Below are 21,952 nucleotides of genomic sequence, written 5' to 3'. Positions count from 1 at the left end.
GATCTTAGAAAACACTGTTGCTCCCTTCACTTGATCGAAGAGTTCGTCAATCCGAGGCAAGGGGTACTTGTTCTTAACCGTGAGCTTGTTCAGCTGACGATAGTCTATACACATACGGAGGGTCCCATATTTCTTTTTTACAAATAGCACCGGAGCTCCCCACGGTGACACGCTGGGGCGAATATAATTCTTTTCTAGCAGCTCTTGTAGTTGCATTTTCAATTCTACCAATTCAGGTACACTCATCCGGTACGGTGCTCGTGACACCGGTGCTGCTCCTGGTATCAACTCTATTATGAAATCTATATCCCGTTTCGGGGGTAATCTTGGTACTTCTTCAGGAAATACATCCATAAATTCTTGCACTACCGGAATATTGTCCACTGCAGCTGTTTTGTTTTTCTGGTCTGCATACCCAACTTGAATAGCATAAATCTGGCACTTTTTCCTGAGGCATTTAGCCAGCTGGGAGGCAGTGATAGGCCGGATTTGTACAGGGTGTTTAATCCCTTGTAATTCTTGCCGATGTCCTACGTCATCCTTGTAATAAATGGTTTTGGTTTTGTAGTTCACCAACGACCAATGCTTTTCCAACCAATCCATACCAATCAGAATGTCATAGGACCCCAAAGGAAGCACATTCAAGTTTGCTGTCATTGACTATCCATCTATGCTAAAAGGACAGTTATTTATTTTGGCCAAAACTCTTCTTTTAGCTCCTGTGGCTAGCTGTACCAGCCATGGGTTTTTGAATTTTTCGGAAGATAGTTTACAATGTTCAACTACTTTTGGACTAATATAACTTAAGGTAGCCCCTGGGTCAATAAGAACAGTTATGGAGAGATTGGAAATTTTACCTTCAAATTCTACCATGCTTGGCTGGTATTCCGCTTGACGGTCCTCCAGTGCCGCGTTAATTCTTGGCATGCTGCGCCCCACTTCTCCAACGGTCGATGCTTCTTGGATCTGAGATATCTGATCCCCTCCCTTACGCTGAGGGCAATTCTTTACATAGTGGGGGCCTCCACAACCCCAGCATTGGACTGGAGGTCTGGCCCCTCCTTCAAGGTCTGATCTGGCAGGTGGTTCACCAATTCTGCTCTCACTGGGTTTAGTCCGAAAGGTACTCTTGGCTATATTTCTGCCAATCTGTCCTTTACCAGCAATCTTGCTGCTATTACCACGACTTCCCTTGCTGTTACCAGCAATTCTGTTGCTTTTTCTATCATTCCACCTTTTATTTGAAGTGTCTCCTTTCTGCTTGTTTTGCTGATAACAGATTCTTGCCTTACGAATCGCCTCGTCCATTGTCCTGGGATTATCGAATTCAATACGTTCTCTTATATAGGCTGGTAAATTGCTTACAAACCTCTGCACCTTGGCCTTCTCCTCCTTGATATATGGTACATAGCGAAGCAAGGAGGTAAAGCGGTTGATGAACTCGTCCATGGATTGCTGTCCCAGCCGCAAATCATGGAACTCCTGTGCCTTCTCATCGTAGAAACGTTCAGTTAGATATCTCTCCTTGAAGTAATTTTGGAACTTTTCCCAAGTTATGTTCTGCTCGCTTACTCCTTTTACAATTTTGATTTCCTCCCACCACAGGGTTGCCTTGCCTTGTAGCTGGAAGATGGCCAGCCGCGCCTTCAAATTTGGGTCATATTCATATAACTGGAAGTACTTGTTAATGTTAATTAACCAAGCCTCTGCAGCTTCCTCCTGCTCTCCGTCAAAATGTGGAGGCTTAATTTTCCAGAATTCTCCTTGTAACTCCATTCTCTATCTCTTTGGCGTCTGCTGTTCCACTACATTGTCGGAATGATCTTCCTTTTCCTCTGAGAATTTAGGTGCATAATTCCGCTCTTCAGTTGCCCTTTGCTGTTCTGCACTAGGATTGGCTAAGGGTGGGTTTTGTCTTTCTGATAGGCTCTTTAATATTCTCTCTTGTTCCACTGTCAGTCGCGCGTTGTCTTCTCGCAGACGCGCCATTTCATCTTTCAATTCTTGAATAGTTTGCAGTATTGCTAAATTGATACTGCGCGTCTCTGCACCTAGCTGTATCCACAGTTCTGGATTTTCCCGAGGAACGCCATCTGCTCCCTGCATTCCCTCCATCTTCACTAGTGACTGTTATTGTCTTGCTGTCTCTGTTTTAGTTCCTAATTAATAGACAGAAACCAATTAGCTGAATTTAATTCTTTCTCATACATATGTTATAAAATAAATCTCATGCAGCTGGAAGTACTGCTCCAGAGGCCACAAATTTGAAACCTCTGCTCTAATACGGTTTATGGTCCATATGGCAACCTTAACAAATTTGGTTATATTAATGTCAACTCCTGTCATCGGTGCCAGCCCATGCACAGAGCCTCTCTTACCTTACCTACCCGCTCCAGGTGGCAGACCTACCGTGCTGAGGCCACGTGAAACTTGGGATAATGTGCTAGGGTTTACGCACCAGTTGATGGACGGTGAGGATGGTAAGAGGAGATCCAAGGGTTCGGATTCAACTAAGGGTTTACTGATGGTTTATAAGCCGCTGAGCTATTTTTCCGCTGCCATTTGCACATTTCTCCGCATGGTGGAGTCTGTTCAGCTCGGCGGTGGCCCTTTTGCTGCAGCTACCGGCTCTGTGACACTTCCTTCAGGTAATGTTAAACCCTATACCAAGACCGCTAATTGTATTACTCTTCTGTGATTGTTTTGAGGTTATAAATAGAGTCCTCATGGTGTTCTGCGGTCATATTATTTCATGTGTATAGTGTATTGAACTAATCCCCCTGCTTCCACTGTGCTAGGGACTGGTTCCACTGCGTCGAGGGTTTGCTACGATACCATATCCATTCAACAATGGTAGACTACCGTGGCTTCTCCAGGTATTTACCCATCGCTGTTTAAGCATGAACTGATTTTCGGGTTGAAGGGTGAAAGATATTTTGTGAGTGCTGTATGGAATCGGTTCTAAGAGATGAAGGAATCCCTTACCAAGGTTTTCCTTAATGCTTCAGGGTTATATTTCCGGCAAACCCTGGTTCGAATGTGGTCGGCCCTTCCATGCCGGTACCAGCGTTCTCAAGGTCTTTATTCCTATGTTACTAGATGTTTGGTGTCACGCCAAGTCCTGATTGTATTTACATGCTAAGGGTCACTATCTCATGGGAGGAACCCTTCGATTCACGGTCCATAGGCTGACATTCTGACTATCTCCTCATAATACTGGATTTTAAACTGATGTCTGTAATTTTATGCGAACATGGTCGCCCTAGATTTTTGTTTAATACACAGCCGATATTCATAAGGTTTCGGTTAATATAGAGTCATCTGTTCGTCCATGGAATATTATATGCTCATTAATTCACTTACAGTTCTTGGAATCTTTCCTGTGTATTTTGCTATGCGTATTGCATCGTACCACAGTCATGTTTGAGCTCAAAGAAATTCATTGTTACCAATGTTTGTTTAGGGTTTATTGACAGTCCTGTAATATTCAAGAGTCTTTTCCTTAGGACAATGACCGTATGGTTGTGTCTCTACTGCGGGAGTTCTTTTATCCGGAAGCATCATGCTACCTTATGGATATTGGTATCGACCCATACTCTGAGCACATGCATCTAGGTTATGGCATACAGTTAATAATTATTTCTGCAATGGCATGTATTTACTGTTCAAACTTATGTAAATATTCATGGTTTCGAGCTTAACGTATTTCTTCATCAGAAAGGAAACCCCTGTTTCCAAGTTTATGCTATATTCTTTCTGTTAATATAACTTCTGATTCGTATAAATGTAAAGTGTATTCTGGGTATTGAGAGGATTAACTCCTCGGTTACCGCTTCGTTATACATTATGACAACAGGGTTATTTTAGTTTCTTATTATGGATATTTTAGAATCGCCCAGATTCATTTGTTTTTCCGGATAGTCCCCGGCTATCTCGGTGCAGAGAGTTCTTCCGCTGTTACACAGCTTGATATGCACTTATTTTATGCATTTCCATTCACACAGTACTATTTCTAGAACTGCTTTAGTTTCCTATGTTTATAGCATATTCACAGTTGCTATGCAGATGCGGGCATTCATTTCTATCCTGTTAATAAACATCGATTTACATATGCCTACCTCACAATGTCTATATTTATATCAGATAATGTCTATATCAGATAGACTGTAAGCACCATTCCAGTACTTATAACATGTATCAGTTTTCCTATATTTACCTGTAATGTTTACAGTGGACAGTCTCTGTTTCCTTGCTTAATAACTAGCACTAGCATACTCTTAGCACTGATTATTGACAGTAACCTTACTTTTACTTTTATAAGCAACAGAGAACTGGTTTTCATTTCCTTCTAAATTTCTAATACATAGATTAAGGAAAAGACTAAATCTGGTGATTAATTCGTACCTGGTTCGCCAGCTACAGAAGTTAATGCTCCAGATGTTCACCTGTAGTCATATAATTGCTCTTATCCACCCAGACATGAGATCCATTAATTCACTGGATTCTCCCCCGAGCTGTCCTGCAGCCCTCAGCAAGACTCCAGCACCTCAGTGCCTAGGTTATCTGGTCCTCACCAGACGTAACCCTTTTCCTTTGTTTTCTTTTCACTCCGAATTTTTCCTCTCCCTCTCTGTCCCAACAGAACCGGGATACTTTCCCTCCCAGGACTTTTCCTGGCTGAGGGTTAGTTTTCCTTTTCAGTTTTCATAACTGTTTCTTTATCCAACTCCTCCCTTAGGAGACTGCCAACATTTATAAAAATATCTTCCATTTATAAATAACCAAAAATAATATCTTTTAACAATATTAGTTAGTAGTTCACACTAATTTCTACCATGGTAACTTTTATCATTACAAGATTTTACGGGGTCATTACACATTATTATTTCCAAAATCCATGTAAAAGAAATTCAATGTATTTGTAATTTGTTTTTTTTTAATTAGATAGTCATAATGTCACTATAAATTACAATATTTTTATTTTCATTTTCTTTAACAATGATATTATAATTTTTTAAACTTTTTAATAGTCTTTTACAATAGTATTTTTTTCATATTTATTTATTTATTTTGGGTTTATTCTTTAATAACTTAATATTTTCTTCAATATAAGATAAATTAATATAATTATATTTTATAAATAATATTACTATAATTATATTCTATAATTTTAAATTTATTAAATTTTAAATATATATTGTTCATAGTTTTATTTTATTTTATGTGAGTAATCACTAAATATGACTTTGCATATTTGATGATAAATTTATGATTACAATTAAATTTTTATTTTGTATGGGCCAAGATGGAGCTGATGACTATGAATGCGTAAGAGATTAGATAAGAAAAACTTGTTTTGCCCACAGATTTGTGGAGGTGATGAACGACAATCATGAATGAATTTGGGTAGATAATGGCTTATTATGATATTGGTTGGGTTAAGTATGTTATGGAAGGGTAGCTTGTCATTTATATAATTTCTCAAGAAGCTCATCATATGTGTATCTTGTGGGACGTGGCTATCTTTTCAGACATGTCATTGTCAGAAAAATAAAGTTAAGGAACTTAGTAGACTAATATTGTCAAATGGGGAATGTAGATAGTGTTGCATGTAGGGGTGGTGGTCATTCTGAGGTGGAAGTTGGTCAACATGGAACACACAAATTCAAGTGCACTGAAATCATAAAGGAGCAGTCTCAGGTTTGCAAACTATCTTCAACTCTATTCTAAACTTTTCTTTAGTGGTGGAAGTGATGGTATCAATGTTTTAAAGGAGTTTTGATCTCATTCCATTCAAGTGTCATGTTTCCTCTTTGGGTTTGTTAATTCTATATGGAATTTTCTTCATGGTGCTCTAAATTAGTTCTTAAGCCTTTCCACTTTCCACAATCTTTTTACCTTTTTGGCATCTCTTATTGGGTTCTTGACTTCTTAGTTTATCATTCACTTTTGGCGTCTCTTATTGGGTTCTTGACTTCTTAATTTATCATTCATTTTTCTACTTAGATACTTCTCTCTTTCTTTATCTCTCTCCTTTGAATTCACTCCATTCTACATAACTCTTCCACTCTCTATATTGACCTATATATTTTTTTATTTCCTTATATTTAATTGTTTAGAATATTTTAAACTACTTTCTCTCCCTTCATGGCTAGGAATCCCCTTTTGGTGTCCCTTCTGTTCACAAATGGACTCTTATTCCCCCACAACTTTACGAAAACTTATATTTATAAAAGATTGACAATCAACTTCCCTCTTAGACTTACGAGGTAGTTCCTCATTAAACTCTAGAAGACGCGTTGAACTGTAGAATCGAAACCCTACCAAATCAAAAGTTATGCGGGTCGAAAACTCATATGGCAGTTGTTCCCGTACAATACATCAAGTGCCGGTGAATGATTGTACAATAGTCATCATGCAACCTACGTTAAATTATGAAACAAGAAAGGTATAACTAGCATTTGCACCTTATGTTGCAAAGGAAACGCCGTAAGGCATAGAGTGGGGAAGAACATCATAAAGTGGGGAAGAATAGAGACATGTATAGAGTGGGGAAGAATAGGGACATGTGAATGGACATTGTTGAAAGCAAGGGTGGATGATAATGAGTTACAATTGCAATAGTTAGTTATGTGTATTTTGAAAATGAATTTTTTGTAAATAATAATAGGTTGTGGAAGAATTTATAAAAAGTAAGCCATCAACTACACAATTGATATCTACAGAAATAGAATGCTAGAAAACAAGAATTTTAATTTATAAGATACAATTTACATGGTCGATCAACATGTAGAAACCCCTTGTGTCATCGCTCAGTCCAAGTGGGGAATAATAATATGACAGTGGAATCACTATTGTGAATATGCATAGACATAATACTATGGCATGCTTATAGATCGTTGTTGGCTGAATGAATTGCAATTGGCTTTCAAGCTGCTGGTTCACCATAAGTTGGATCTACAAAATATTAGCTGGATCTAAAGAACAAATAAAGCTAGGATAAAAGGTCCAAATTTATGAAATTATTAGTTTCTTCCTTCCCCACCTTTCCATTGTTGTTATTATTATTATAATACTAATAATATTATTATTATCATTACCAGATAGCTCCCTGGATGCCATCAAACATTTAATATTAATTTTATTAGAACAAATCAAGGTACGGATAGAAAGCTAAAATTTCTGAAATTATTAGTTTCTTCCTCCCCTCTTTTTCGCTCTTAGCACTATGACACTTCCTTTCACATGCTACAGTGGATTGAACTTGCAAGAAAATTCGAGGTGAACCCTATACCTTTGCCTCTTCTGTTCATTTTTGTACAGAAGGAGGTATATACATCTTCAGTTCATATTTCTAGCCATTATCAACACCTAATACATGCTTTTGTATACAGGGAATTAAATTTTCATCATGTTTGAACTCAACTATTTGCCTTCTGAGGCTGGCTAAAATAGTTGTTGGGCTGAGGGCCTCCACTGCAAATATTTTTGTTGACAATGGCCGTTACAGAGAGTTTATTTTCAAGCATTTTCAAGTGGCTTCTGTGGATGAAGAAAGTGCAGCAGTAGTTCTAGTAAGTTGATCATTCTATACAAGAAATTCTCATCTAAAGCCCTGAGTAGGCTATGAGTGAGACTTTTTGCCTCTACATAAGAGTTCATTAGATAATGTGTTCTACAAACCCCTCTCACATACTCAAATGCATCACTGCCCTATTCAAGAAGCCAGTTATTCCAAGAAGCAATGAAAATCAGCTATACAATTTACCAATTACAACAACAACCAACCAACAAAAAAAAAATGTACTCAGCAGACTAAGGAAACAAACTGGTCAAATAATAATCCTCAAAAGGGCCAATATACTAGGACTCTCCATTCAACTAGGTATTACCACCTATATTTTATCTTGATTTAAGTATATTTCCAGTAACAATTCACCAAACTGTAGTCAGCCTATGTGATGAAACAATATCACCAAAAGTTCAAACTATGCATGTTACCAATAAAACTGTTGGCTAAACCTATAAACAATCTTAATCATCCACTTCTACCAGCCTTCTTAGTATTAGGCTTTTAACAACATGTGTGTGATTAAGTTGTTTCTCATCTGTTATCAGCTACCACGTTTGACAAAAAAGAATTACAAATTTCCTACCTCCACTATCTAACAGATCTGCTAATTTCTGAATCATTCAAAACTTGAACAGGGCCAATATATTGAAATGACACCATGAGAGCCTCAGAGCTTATGCCTCCATTTATAAGCTATCTTAACTAAGCCATTTCTTTTGGTAATCCAAATAACAAAAAAAACCATTCCATTTCTTGCCTTTTAAAACAGATATTTTCATCCAACAACTTCTTGGGCATTTTATGGCCAATTTTCGAAGTACTGCATTTGCATTTTTGCTCACCTTGCTTGGGTTATATTTAGTAATCATCACAGTTAATGTAAGTTTTAACTCTATGTCCTAGTCATCTTACCTACCTATACCTACATATGATTAATGCATTCACACTGTTTTGACACACATGAAGGGAATTGAAGTGTTGATAGGTGTTGTAGTTCCTGACATCAGACGGATTGGATTAGTAGCATCTATTGTTTTGCTTGCCTTCATGATCATAAAAGGCTTTTACATTCAGGTATATGTTTATGTTTACTTTGGAACAAGTTCTTTCAGTCTGGGCTTATAATATTTGTGTTGTTTCAAACTTACCAACAAACAATGTCATGGTCTTGTAATCAACAACAACATACATGTTTCCAGAGGACAAGCGTCAAAAAATTCCATACAAACTGCATGAGTGCAACTGTCAGGTTCTTAGGTTCTTGGTTGAAATAGGATCGTTAAATTACATTTGTATATGCTGATGGCGAGGATTTCTGAACAATCACATTGACAAAAGAGAAACGTAAATGTGGGTTGAAGTAGGATAACTTCATAAGAATCTGTCTAACTTAACTTCAAACAATTGATTCTACCAATATAATATGACCTAGGATGTTGGGACTGTTGAGCTCTTATTGTTGATACATTTCACAACCTTGTCAGAATGTCTTATCTGGCGGAGCAAAGAGCAAGCGCAATATGCATGGCGCAATATACCATTATATTGTTATTACCATTATATTTTTTCTGGGAGGTCTGGAAATGGAGAAATAAAATCATCTTCAACAACCACCAGATTTCTGAACTGCGGGTTTTGGAAAACATCAAACTGGCCCGGCCCACACTACTGGTTCATATCTGCATACCGGGCCGAAGGTTTCTTCTTGCAAATCCACCCCTACAGTGGTTTTCCCGGCTGCCTATTTTGATGGAGCATCGCAAAGACATATTTGCGGATGTGGTTTCTGGATTGCCTTCTAGCTGGATTAGGGATTCTGGATACATTGGGGTGCTGGCCATGGCACGAACACTTAAGCTGAAGTAATGTCACTCTAAGGTTTACTTTGGTTCACAAAATTTTTGAACATCCCAATATTACACATATATGAGGACTTGGACGGGCACATATCTATCAAACCACTCTTCAAGGCTGGCTCTTCCAAGTACAACAACTTTGGACTTATTATCTGGGTTCATCTATTGCATACATAGGAAGAGAGCATAACCATTTTACACTCTTCAAGGTTGGCTCTTCCAAGTACAACAACTCTGGACTTATTATCCGGGTTCATCTATTGAACACATAGAAAGAGAGCATAACCATTTTAGAGGCAGACTCTCGAAAAAAGGACTTCATGCTGAAGCGAACGTACGGCACATTGAGATTAAGATGGAAGGACAAATTCTAGACGCCGGGGTGATGACTTTCTCTGAATAGAACTATTTCTTTGCAGGGATTCTCATATGTACAAGATGAACTTTGCCGGGATACAACATGCTGGACATCCTATCAACCCATTTTGTGTTTTTTATTTGTACATATTACTTTTCCTATGCTTGGTTTGCTGATTCACTTGTCATCATTATGCCTGCACAATACTGGTTATGATAGTCTATACTTCTGGATTTGCCAGAATAGTTTTGAGAAAGATGATATTTGATGTATTTTATTACATCTATATGTTGATCTCATATCACGTGTTTGTAAAATTTCTTTTTGATGAATATATCACTTTTTCCATACTGAAAAATAAAATTAGAGACAACCTTGTATGAAGCAACTTGGTCTTATGTAACTTGGTGCACGTGCTTTTTGTAAATTAACAGCTTGTCTATGGCAAATGTGAAGTACATTGAAAACCTGTGAGTTTGTCAATTTGCAAAGAGTTAAAAGTATATCCTTTACTGAATCGTGATAATAATTAATTTCTTGGTATATGTATTACAAACTGATTCATAATGGTGTTGGATTGTAAGCAAGGGTAGTCCCTACAGATTTGATGGGAGATCGAGAAGACTATACAAATAGTTAACCCAGAAGATCTCACGCAAGGTTACATATTGGAAAAAAGATATATCCTATCTAGCTAGACTACAACGGATCTGTGACTGCTGCATGTATGGACGGTTCTCTGAGAGGCAGAAGCACATCCATCACTGCATTCGTCAAAGAAGCAAAGCCATTACTGTATTCATCAAATAATATGTTTAGACCAAAAATATCAAATAATATGTTTAGACCAAAAATGAGAACGGATCAATGGAGAAGTATGAACTTAAGCCAAGATTTTCTGAAAAAATCATATAGAAATTTTAGGGTCGATAAGTTTCGAATCTCTATCGAGGTTCATTATAGGACATGGTGGAGATTTATTATATGATGGTGATAAACCTTGATAAAGGTTCGAAACGCGTCACCCTAAAATTTTCCATGTGATTTCAAATTTTGACAAATCAGAAATCAGAAATATGAACTTATTTGTTCAGTAAAATTACATTACACATAAATCTTGTCGCATTAAGCAAGATATTTTAATTATCTACAGAGACAGGGACTAACTGCCTCGCAGCTATCCACCTTGTTCATTTTGGTTAAGATTACAAATCTGTGAAGGTTGTATTCGGCGAGCAGTGAACACTGTGGCCACTGGACCACGATTGTGATTATTAAATGTTGTTATATTTACTACTCACTTTCTTCACTGAAGCTTTCTCCCAAGTTTTCTTCACTAAAACCTTCTCCCAGTCGTTGGCGTAGCTGCTCGAATACTCCCACACTACATTGTAGTTTGGGACATCCAGACACATCAAGCTTCACCAACGATCTCAAATGCTCAACTTTGGGCAGCACCTGTAAATTGGAACATGGACGCAGCTGAAGAATTTGGAAGCCCTTTAGATCCCCAACTGAGTCTGGGAGCATTTGCAGAGCATGGCACCCTTCCAGGTCAAGACTTTGGAAAACCGTCAACTTCCCAACCGAGTCTGGCAGCGTCCGTAGAGCGCGGCACTCGCCCAGGACAAGACTTCGAAGGCCCGCCAGATTCCCAACTGAGTCTGGGAGAATTTGCAGAGCACGACACCTACTAAACATGGCCATTGAATTTCAGCCCTTGACCATTACAGACAAACCATCCACATTTTTTCAAATATCAATGAAAACCATGGCACGGTAGAAAATCCAGAAATTCAAATTGCAGATCTGTTTTATATATTAATATGAATATGAAAATCTTGGAGCCCTAAATCAAACCCAGATACATGAACCATACACTGAAAGTGGCAAATATATTAAAAACAGGCAAGGGCATCATATATATTCCCATGATTGAAAATTAAAAATTTCTCAAATAGAAGTACTGTAAAAGCCACCAAGCTAAACTTTACCTTCTGAGCATCTTTGAAAAGTTTCCTGATAAACAAAATCAAAAGTGTATTAATTTCAGATCTCTCACATGTTTCTGCAGTTTCTTCTCAGAACCCTCACCTAATCATAGAGTACAAATTCCAGCAGCTGTGTGGGAATCCAATTGCTCAAGACATGCATAGAATGAACAATGTCCAAAGTATTTTCAAAGAATAGCAGCGTCTGTGTTATAGTGATATACATGACGAAAGTTCCTATTCCTCCCTCATTCTCACGGCGAAAGTTCCTATTCCTCCTCCGATGTCCAACCCAATTCGAATTGTCTTCTTCTTCAGATTCAATACCTCGTCGACAGAGTAATCCATGGAGCCACCGCCATTTACCCACCTGGTTTTCTCCCGGCCTTGAAGATCGAGGCAGTCTTTGCAGTCATCGAAGCCCTTCTGGTATTTTCTCTGAATGAGGCAGGAGTAATTCTTGCAAGAATATACAGTCCAGACGACACTGTAAAATCAGGGGGGCTTTTCGCATGCTATCAGGAAGTTGCAACTTCTTCCTTAAGCTCAACCGTGAGCCCACAGATGTCAAGTGAAAGGTGAAACGTTTTTTCAAGGTTTTTAATATTTTAAAACATTTTTTATTTATTAAATCACACAGCTAATCAGACGGTTGATTTTTGTTCAATCGTCTAACAAAAAATCTAACGGCTACGATTAGGATAGAAAGGCATTTGGGGGAGTTCACTTCAGAGGGAAACGCCTTACGGCGTAAATATGGATACAGGAAGTATACGAAGTTTTGCATACATACACAGAGCGCCCCTGTGACTCCGCAGCTTGATCGAATTCAACCACAACAAATAAAGCACGCAACTGATAACAAATTAAGAATACACTACACAGGAATCACAGAAGTAACACAGATTGCTCTGCAATATTTTCATTCATACACAAATTCCTCTCGCTCGACTGTCTTTTATTAAATCAAAACACAAATAAATACATTGTGGAGATTATTCCAGCTCCACGAGAGCAGGACCATAAGATCTAATTTAGCACAATCAAACTAACTCAGTATAAAATATGTTTTATATCCTGCTTTCTACAGTATAATGAAGACAGCGGTGACCTTCCTAAAGTAAAGCAAAAGAAAAATATTTACTGAAGCATCCTCTGAAAGTTAATGTTAATTACTTGAATCACCAAGTGAAAGACATCATGAGACCATTCCATAACGTAATGCCTTATCTCTATTAACATATGAGATACACACCTCGAACTAGATAATCCTTACTACAATGCCGCTCATAAGGCCAGTTCATGCACTCCTACAGAAGTGCTTTCTCCGATGAGAGGCCAGCACTCTCTCCAATACCAAAAAGAGAGTGCTAAAAGGATCAATTAAATGATGAAATGCACAGCCACATGAGACCTGCATACTCTACATACCCCACACCATAACAATATAAATGCAGCGATGGTAAATTCTGGAATAAAACAAGATATTTCCGCAAACTATTCCTGCTACTTTATCTGACCAGGCAAATAAGTGTAGAATCACAGATACATGGAAAGCACATTGCTTCTATGCAGATGTGATGTGTAAACAGTGATATACCATTTTCTGGATCTTATGCAAGAGATTTGCGATTCAAAAATGACTAGTTTTTTCTCACATATGAGATCCAAAATGCACACCTGATATCCCAATTGGCGTAGCAGAAACAGAACTGACTTAATGACAAGATGTTAAGAGGCCTGCACCTGATGTCCCAATTGACGTAGGAGAAACAGAACTGACTTAATGACAAGATGCTAAGAGGCCTGCACTTTGCAATCTACAATACCAAAAATATATTTGCAGTTGAATGATGGAATGCATCAACAAATGAGGCCTGCGTGCTGTAGATAGACCATGCCATAAAGATACATAAGCAGCAAGATTAAATTGTAGAAGGAACCACAAGATATTTCTAGATATTCTCTGTGACTTTATCTGACCAGGCCAACAAGTGCAGTTAAGTGACAACCACATTGCTTCTATGTGGATGTGATGTCAAAAAGTTGTACAAACATTGTAGTCTATGTCAACTATCATTGATGCTAAAGAAAAGCATTTTTGAAGCTTGCAAGAAGATACTTATGCCATCCAAAGAACCCATAACTGATATAAAATCAGAACCAGAAGAATACTTGGTAAAATATGTACATTGTGCTAAATAGCTTTCCTAGATTGGTCATAATCTTCTATTCATTGATGCTAAAAGAAAAGCCGTTCTGAAGTTTGCCGTAAAAGGCACTAATGATACAACTGTTTTGAAATCAGAACCACCAGAATACCAAGTAAAAGATGCACATTCTTCATTGAGAACCTTTCCTACTTTAGTCATCATCTTCTACAAAATCTGAATCACTGATCTCAACTTCATCTTCATCACTGCTCTCACTCAAGGCATACTGCACAGGAGCTCGAGTCGCTCTCTGTGGCCTGCTTCGCCCAACTGGCTTTGGAGCTTCGTTGACTTCTTCAGGACTTCGTTGACTTCTTCAGGACTATTGGACGAAGATCCAGCAGAGCCATTTGCACTAGGAGGACTTGTATCACTCTCCTGCATCAGCTTTGACATTACTGATCCACTTTTCTTGTTGAAAGGAGATGGTCTCATTTTTCTCACTTTTTTCTCAGGGGATTTCTTGTAAGGTGATGGTTGTACAGCATCAACAGCAGCATCAACAGAAGTAGGCTTTAGCATTTCATCAATCAGCTTTTGTCCCTGGGTTGGCCTTTTGGGTCCTCTCTTTCTAGGTACAGGGGCAGTAGTTGTAGAATTAGACTTGTTAGGGTTTGTTTTCGAGGGTTTGGAGGCCTTAGCAACAGCACGCTTCTTTGACCCCTTCCTAGGAATGGCTTCCTCATAATCAGTGTCGTCATCTTCATCAATTCCAAAATCAGAATCACCATCACTAGCAATAGTGGCCTTCTTTGTTCTCCCATTGGCAGCCTTCCCTTTTGCACCAGCCTTCCTTGGTTGTTTCTCTCCCTCTTCATTTTCTTCTTCTTCTGGAATGGTTTCCATTGTACCATCTTCATCTGACATCTCAACGTAGACAGGGGCAGCCTTTTTTGCCCGTCTAGTGGTCTCTTTCTGGTTTGGTTTAAAATCTTCAGTTGGTGAATTTTGTTTGCTTCCCTGATCCTCAACAACTGCAAATTGAAAAAAATACAAGTACTCAGATTACAGAATGCAAATTTATATTAGAAGAGACTGAAGTGCCCAAATAACAAAAGTTTTATATTCATGCATTGTATTTTTTATAGGAGACTGTTTGGTTCTCCCAAAATTTATGGACATCATTGTACTCAATAGTCCCTTTGACCTACTTTGTGGTCATTAGTTGGACATAGATATAATTATCTCATCTTATCCCATCTCTTGAGTAAATATCAATTGCTGCAGAAAAAATATGATGAGGAACCTAATTGATCTGTTGATAAGCCATTGTTATAAGATGCCAACCGATCCTGCAGGCTGGTATCTAATTCATCGTCCTCATCGCTTTCCACTTCCTGAAAAGATCCAATTCACATCATCCATGTTAAACAACAACATAAATTGGATCCTACGGAAATAAATAGAAAGCAACTTAAACAAACCATTTGTTTTTTCGCAGCCCCTTTCTTGCCGCCTCCACGCTTGGGTTTCGCAATTTCTGCAGATAGATGCCAGGCATACGTCAAAGCTTTTACAACCACAGGGATGACATTTATAACAGTGAATTTCAATCGCAGTTGATTAAAAACAGCATTACCATTCTGTGCATTAGTTGTAGTAAGAGAGGCAGTCGATGCCTGATTGTTGGTGGTTGATTGAGAATCAGTTTTTTCAGCAGTTACAGTTTTTTTGGTATTTTTTTCTCTGGTTTTTGCCTACTTGTCTGAAGATTCTGGCAGAATCATTTCCCATGTTGCTCAATTCATATTCATCATCCTTGGGCTCCTGTAGTTCTTGAGCCTACAAAAATTACAGACAAGTGAGAAACCAAATATACCAAAAGCCATAAGAGTGGATGAAGCAACTCGTTTATCAGACAGGATGAATCACACAAATCTCGATCTACCAAAGGTGTCAAAAGATGAGGAACATACATCCAACTCCTTTGTAAAGGCATCCAAGTCTTTCCACCATAGAGATTTGGGTGTTGCCTTTTTAAGCTCCTCAACGTCATCCTCAAGCTTGTCTCGTTCAGCACATAATTGCTGCACCTTTTCTAAAGTCAATGTTCCTATTGCCAAGGATAGAAGATACTCATAATCTCCAGCACGAACACCCTTTACTGTCTCAATGTTGTCTTCAGGAGACTCTTCAGCATCTTCTATTGCCCCAGCAATAGCTGCCTCAACAGGTTTTCCCTTCTTGGTGAATGGGGTGAAGCCTTCGTTCTTCAATTCAAGCAGCAACTCTGCACGTTTCTTGTTGCTCACTATGATTTCTCCATTTACAACCCCCAGTATGAATCTAACTTTATTGTCCAATTTCAGCAAATCAAGCTGAAGGTTGTCCAATTGGACTTTCTGGATTCACAATTTCAATTCAATGTTAAAAGCGTTCATTCCAAAATTTTGTTGTTCATTATATGAAACAAAAACACAATTTGTTGGGCTTTCAAAATTTCAATCCATGGCATCTTTTGACGAGGCATTGCCAAAACAAGTTCTTGGAGACAAAGTAGGACAAAGAGGGCAGGCACAGAAATGGCAGAAAACAAATGTGTTGGTAATGCTAAGCCAGAAAGAAGGCTCTGGCTAAAGAGGATAGCACAGAAAAACCCTACCTTTCTCTTTTCATAGAATTCCAGTCGGATATGATAGAAGTCCTCCAGAACTGCAAGTTTATGAGGTAATCCCATTTAGAACCGTTCTTCAACTCATGCATTTAAATACAAGATTGAAGCCTACCAGACAACCAAATAATGATGAATTTAAGGAATGTACCTTGCTCAGGGGTCTCATATTTATGAATGATTCCCTTTGAGTCAAAAAGATGCATGTTACTTGTATTGACTGTGGTAGTCAGTGTGAATTTCTTTAAAAGACCCTCTTGAAGTGCAATCTTCATATTCTCTTCAGAAAGTGACACCTCAAAATGGACCCTGGTATCAGTATTGTATTCCTTGTAGTCCTGGAAGACAAATATTTTCATTAAAAATCATTTCACGATATTTAAAAATTCTTACGTGTAACCTATTTGTATGAATGACAGCAACCCACCCTTATGAATGGATCTTTAATCTTATCATTCCCAGTCATCAACGCTTCCAAAAATTCCTTGTAATCCTGAGTCCACTTGCGAACGGGCAACTCTGTAATTCTCAGTGTGGTCTCATTAATTTCTTCTATGATGCCACTAATCGTGTAACTCACACAATTATCCTTTACAGCTGTTTGTTCAATTGTACCCTGAACACACCCAAGATTAAGAGTGAAAACAACGGTTGAATCAAATTTGTAAAATATTCTGCAAATCTCTATATTGAATAATGGACAGAATATTACCTTAAAACCCTTGTACCAAGGTGTCATTGGCTGCAAGGGTTCATCATTAAGCATGCGCTTTATATTTGCGGCAATATCCCTTGGGTTGTAGTTAGGTACAAAGGAACTCCAACCAGTTCCAATTCCTTCACTTCCATTCACAAGGACCATCAGAATAATTGGCACATATCTAAGCCACATACAGAAAACCAATGAAAACCCATGCTTGCAATAAAACATATATATAACACAAATTCCTGGTGTACAAGACTCCCCAGGGTTATACGAAATTTCTGAATCCCACAATTCGCCATCCTTCTGTACCTGCCTATCAACTTATACACAATTCTGAATACAACAATTTATCACTCTTCTATACCGAACTACTTACCACGTTGGCTCAATTTTCTGGCCATCTTCATTCAAGTAATCCAAGAGTACATCATCGTCTTTTGGGAACAAAAGCGTGTTATTGGTGACAGGCATGTGAAAACATATCGAGCGCTTGCATGGTCTTTTCCACCGTCATAAACGACCCACATAGGCAGGAGGTTTCATTTAGATGTAAGAATAAATAGCAGTGGTAAAGATCATTAAGATTCAAAAGCAACTACCTCCCTGAATTTCTCACCTGGGCTCTGGTACCAAATTGTCCAAGCGGGGCAAGAAGGTTAATGTTGTTACTTCCAACAAAATCTTGTGCCATTCCAATAATTGTGCTAGCAAGACTCTGCTCACCGTGATGGTAAGCAGAATGCTCTGAGACATAACCCGAGAATTGAGCCACCTGTTTAAGGAAACAACATTATTATTGTAAATTCCAAGAGTCCGATAAGCACTGCCGATAAGGGAGTAAATAATTTCATGGTAAGATGAGACAACCTTTGCTTGCGTAACAAAATTTCTCTTGAAAGAACAAAACAATATTTTTCTTTGCCCTGGTTTCAAACCATCAACCATGGATGGGATGGATCTTTGCAAATCAGCCATGGAAAATAGGATCAGTTCCTTGTTTACAAAGTCGTTGTACTTGATAAGCTTGTCAGTCTGGTCCAAATATGTCCCCGGCTGCCATTAGATTCATTAATGTTAGAATTGTGAGCAAATTAGCAGTCTTCCATTCAACAACATTTACTCATTATGGAAACTAATTTCATTACCTCAAAAATGTCTTAGCCAGTTCTTTCTGGCCTCTATTTTCTTCTTGCTGAAGGCTAATTCAATTGCATCTCCATCGTCATCGTTAATCCACATGAAGTCTTTTTTATGTTTTTGCAAATTTTTAAAATATTCTTTCCCCTCTTTAGAAGTACTTGTACCGAGACCCTGCATAATTTCAGGAATGAATGGCAAAACAAAAAATAGCTGACCCTAGTAAAAATAGAGCTCGGACTACAAAATATACAAAGAAAACAAATTCCAGGGCTTTCGGCCCATTTACAGATAAATCAAAATCCACACTACATTTTCGGAACTATTCAAAGAAAAAACATGAGACCTTGAAGCTTTACCTTTCTGTGCTTATCGTTGAGCTCCTTCGTGACGGAGGCCTTGTCGTTTGACACCATTTTCAGCGCAGAATGTGGAAGAATATATTATTTACACAATAAACCGGAGTAACAGAGGAAGAAATATCGGTATGTGGAATGGCGATTGGCACTCCGCGCTCTTCATTACCCGGACCGCATCGCCTCAGTGACATTTTTGATCGACGGTTCTGCTGTTTGTAATCGTCTAACATCTCATCGTACGGCGTCAGAGGAGGACACATAGGCAAAATGGGGAATGGATCTCAGAGGGAAACGCCTTACGGCGTAAATATATATATCCATGAAGTAATAAATAATTTAGGTGCATGGTATTTATTATATTAAATTATGAAAGAAGAAACATATACATATGTATCCATGAAGTAATAAATCATTTGGTGCATGGTATTTATTACCTAAGTTATAACCTTCACAAATGTTATTCGCACAAACTTAAACATATAACTTTACTCCTTGATCGCAGTCCCATGTAAGTGAGAACTTAATATAAGGGCGGCTAAATAATGAACATGTTAATTGTTTATGAGTGTTACAATAATATTTAAAATAAAAATATATATTAGTGTGAGCTATAGATAAAAGTTTTTAATCTTCATATTAAATTACATAAAATCATATTAAAAAAAATTCAATATGTAATTTATTCTATACTTAATATGAAATTAATAAATAACATTAAATAATATTAGTTAAAAAAATAAATTAATTTGGACTATAAAAAAATATTTTTATATAAAAGTTAAATAAAAGATTGTAACAACAGAATTAATGTGGACTATAAATAAAATATTTTTATATAAAAGTTAAGTAACATATTGTAATAACAGATGAAAAAAAAGAGAGAAAGTTCTTATTTTATTAATAAGCATTTTTCAAGGTATAAGATAGACTTGAAATTGATAAATAATATTAAAAAAATATTAGTTAAAAAAATAAATTAATGTGGACTATAAATAAACTATTTTTATATGAAAGTTAAGTAAAAGATTGTAACAACAGATGGAAAAGAAAGAGAGAAAGTTATTATTATATTAATAAGAATTTTTTAAGGTATGAGATAGACTTGTAATTCCTCAAATGTTTAATATGGAATTGACACATTTTTCTTTTTTTGTTTCTCTGTCGCTCCATATATATGTGTGTGTGTGTGGATAATTCAATGTATATGTGTATATATAGAGAGCTGATGTAAAATGCAATATAAGAAATATATTATCATGTAACATTACATTTAAAAATAATAAAATAATATTTACATTAACAAATTAAAAAATAATAATAACAAAACAAATTAATGTCGACCATAAATAAAATCTTCGGTTTCCATCTTAATTTTGCATCAAATTTATATAAAAATAAAGAAATTGAAAAAAGTAAATTATTTAACTTTTAGTACTTATGTAATTCCTTTGCTAGTTAATATGAACCTGATAGATGATATCTAACACTAATGTATTGATATGTGTAATTCCATCTATATTCAATTGACATGTAATACTTAAAAAAATATATTATCATCCATAAAAAAGTGTCACAATGTCCATATTAAATAACACAATTTAATAAGAACTTTATATAGAAAAACATAAAATAATTTAAATTTAATGTTTTGTCATTTAATGTGAGTTTTAAATCAAATATGGTCATAAATCAAATATTTCAATATGCATGTCAAGATACAGTTCTTATTTCATTAATAAAGACTTTTTGAGTCATGAAAAAGACTTTTAATCACTTTAATGTTTTAATGTTTAAATTGGAGTTGATACATTATATATATATAAACAAATTAATTCAATGATTCTATACATATATATGCACACAAATAGATAGAAAGAAATGTAATATCTCAAAAATATTTATAGCTGTATATATGTTTTCCATTCCCAATTAATATGGAGAATATATAAAAGCCAAAATATTTTTATGTTACATTCTGAGAGATTTGGTACCACGCAACACTTACATAGTGGAAATTAAGATGGATTGTTGTTTTTAATCATTTAAACCAAGTTTCCCATTACCTTTAAGAAAATCTAAAATTGATGATATGAAATAAAATAGTTAATTTAAAAAATAAATATTGGATCTTAAATTTCTTAAAATATATAGATATAAATATAATTACAAACAAACATTATTTAATTTAGAATGATCTTTTTTCTTTTATGTCATAATAATTATTAAAGATTGGATTCTATCTTATTTTTAAGAAGACATAGAGTTAATCATGAAGACCTAGATGATCCAAAAGTAATTTATAACCTACAACCTCAATATTAAAGGTAATACTCCGTGATTGAATTTAGCCTTTCCTCCATTGAAAGCATGACTGTGTTTCATGTATAAGAAGAGGTTTTATAACATGGAAACCAAGAAGCTCCCTCAATTTGATTCTAACTCTAGCAAAAACCCCCACCTCTTACACAAGTGAGGTTGGCAACTATGCTTAGAGTTGACTCAACTATGGGTCGATAAATGAGGAGATATTGATGGAGAATAAAGATAATATTAAAAATACTATTACTTCCAAATTTAAGGACAAATTGTTGGATGATAAGGAGTTATAGGGGGGAAGGAAGCTAAGACATTATAAGGAGGTCATCAAGCCCACTCTTTCTAACTAGAATTATATCACTGTCGTCACCAACGCTAAGAAGAAAACTAACATAAATAAGAACTAGCTCCCATAAGCTTCTACATGAAACTCGGTGTTGGTATATTCCCAAAACACATTGGGATGAAAGAATCTATCAATTGTGAGATATTGAGAGGATTGAAGACGAAACACACTTTCTCTGGTATGGCTCTTACTCAAATATGTTCGCATCCAACCTTGTTGACTTGTTCAATTGGAAAAACTATAATGATCTAGTAAAACTTCTTTCACTTCTATTTTAATATAGAAATAATATATTAATAAGTCTTAATTAATCTCTAACTTTCTTAAGTTTCAATAGACCTCATTAGTCTCCTCTAAGTTAATAATTATCATTATCATCATTTATTTTAAATTAAATCTTTAATCTTGTTACTTATAAATATTATAAATTTTAAAATTATTATGCAACTTTAATTTAATAATTTAATAAAAATAATAATAATAATT

General features: G+C 36.4%; 1 pseudogene across 1 annotated transcript; it reads right to left on the bottom strand.

Annotated features, from left to right (window-relative positions):
* Positions 1-12,939: 12,939 nt before the first annotated feature.
* LOC149210210 (DNA topoisomerase 2-like) lies at positions 12,940-19,085 on the bottom strand (annotated as a pseudogene). Its single transcript, XR_016252944.1, has 14 exons — positions 18,792-19,085; positions 18,454-18,619; positions 18,176-18,361; positions 17,925-18,080; positions 17,685-17,807; positions 17,315-17,439; positions 17,030-17,218; positions 16,754-16,940; positions 16,594-16,643; positions 15,908-16,333; positions 15,571-15,773; positions 15,416-15,471; positions 15,238-15,328; positions 12,940-14,965 (listed from the first exon to the last, which is right to left on the bottom strand). The product of XR_016252944.1 is annotated as a DNA topoisomerase 2-like (transcript).
* Positions 19,086-21,952: the final 2,867 nt, after the last annotated feature.

The sequence above is a fragment of the Pinus tabuliformis genome, chromosome 1_2 (genome assembly GCF_031772625.1).
Source record: "Pinus tabuliformis cultivar Carrire ecotype Pingquan chromosome 1_2, CPIR1, whole genome shotgun sequence".
Lineage (NCBI taxonomy): Eukaryota > Viridiplantae > Streptophyta > Pinopsida > Pinales > Pinaceae > Pinus > Pinus tabuliformis.
Note: the sequence above shows the minus strand (reverse complement) of the source record. Positions and strands in the feature narration are given on the sequence as shown.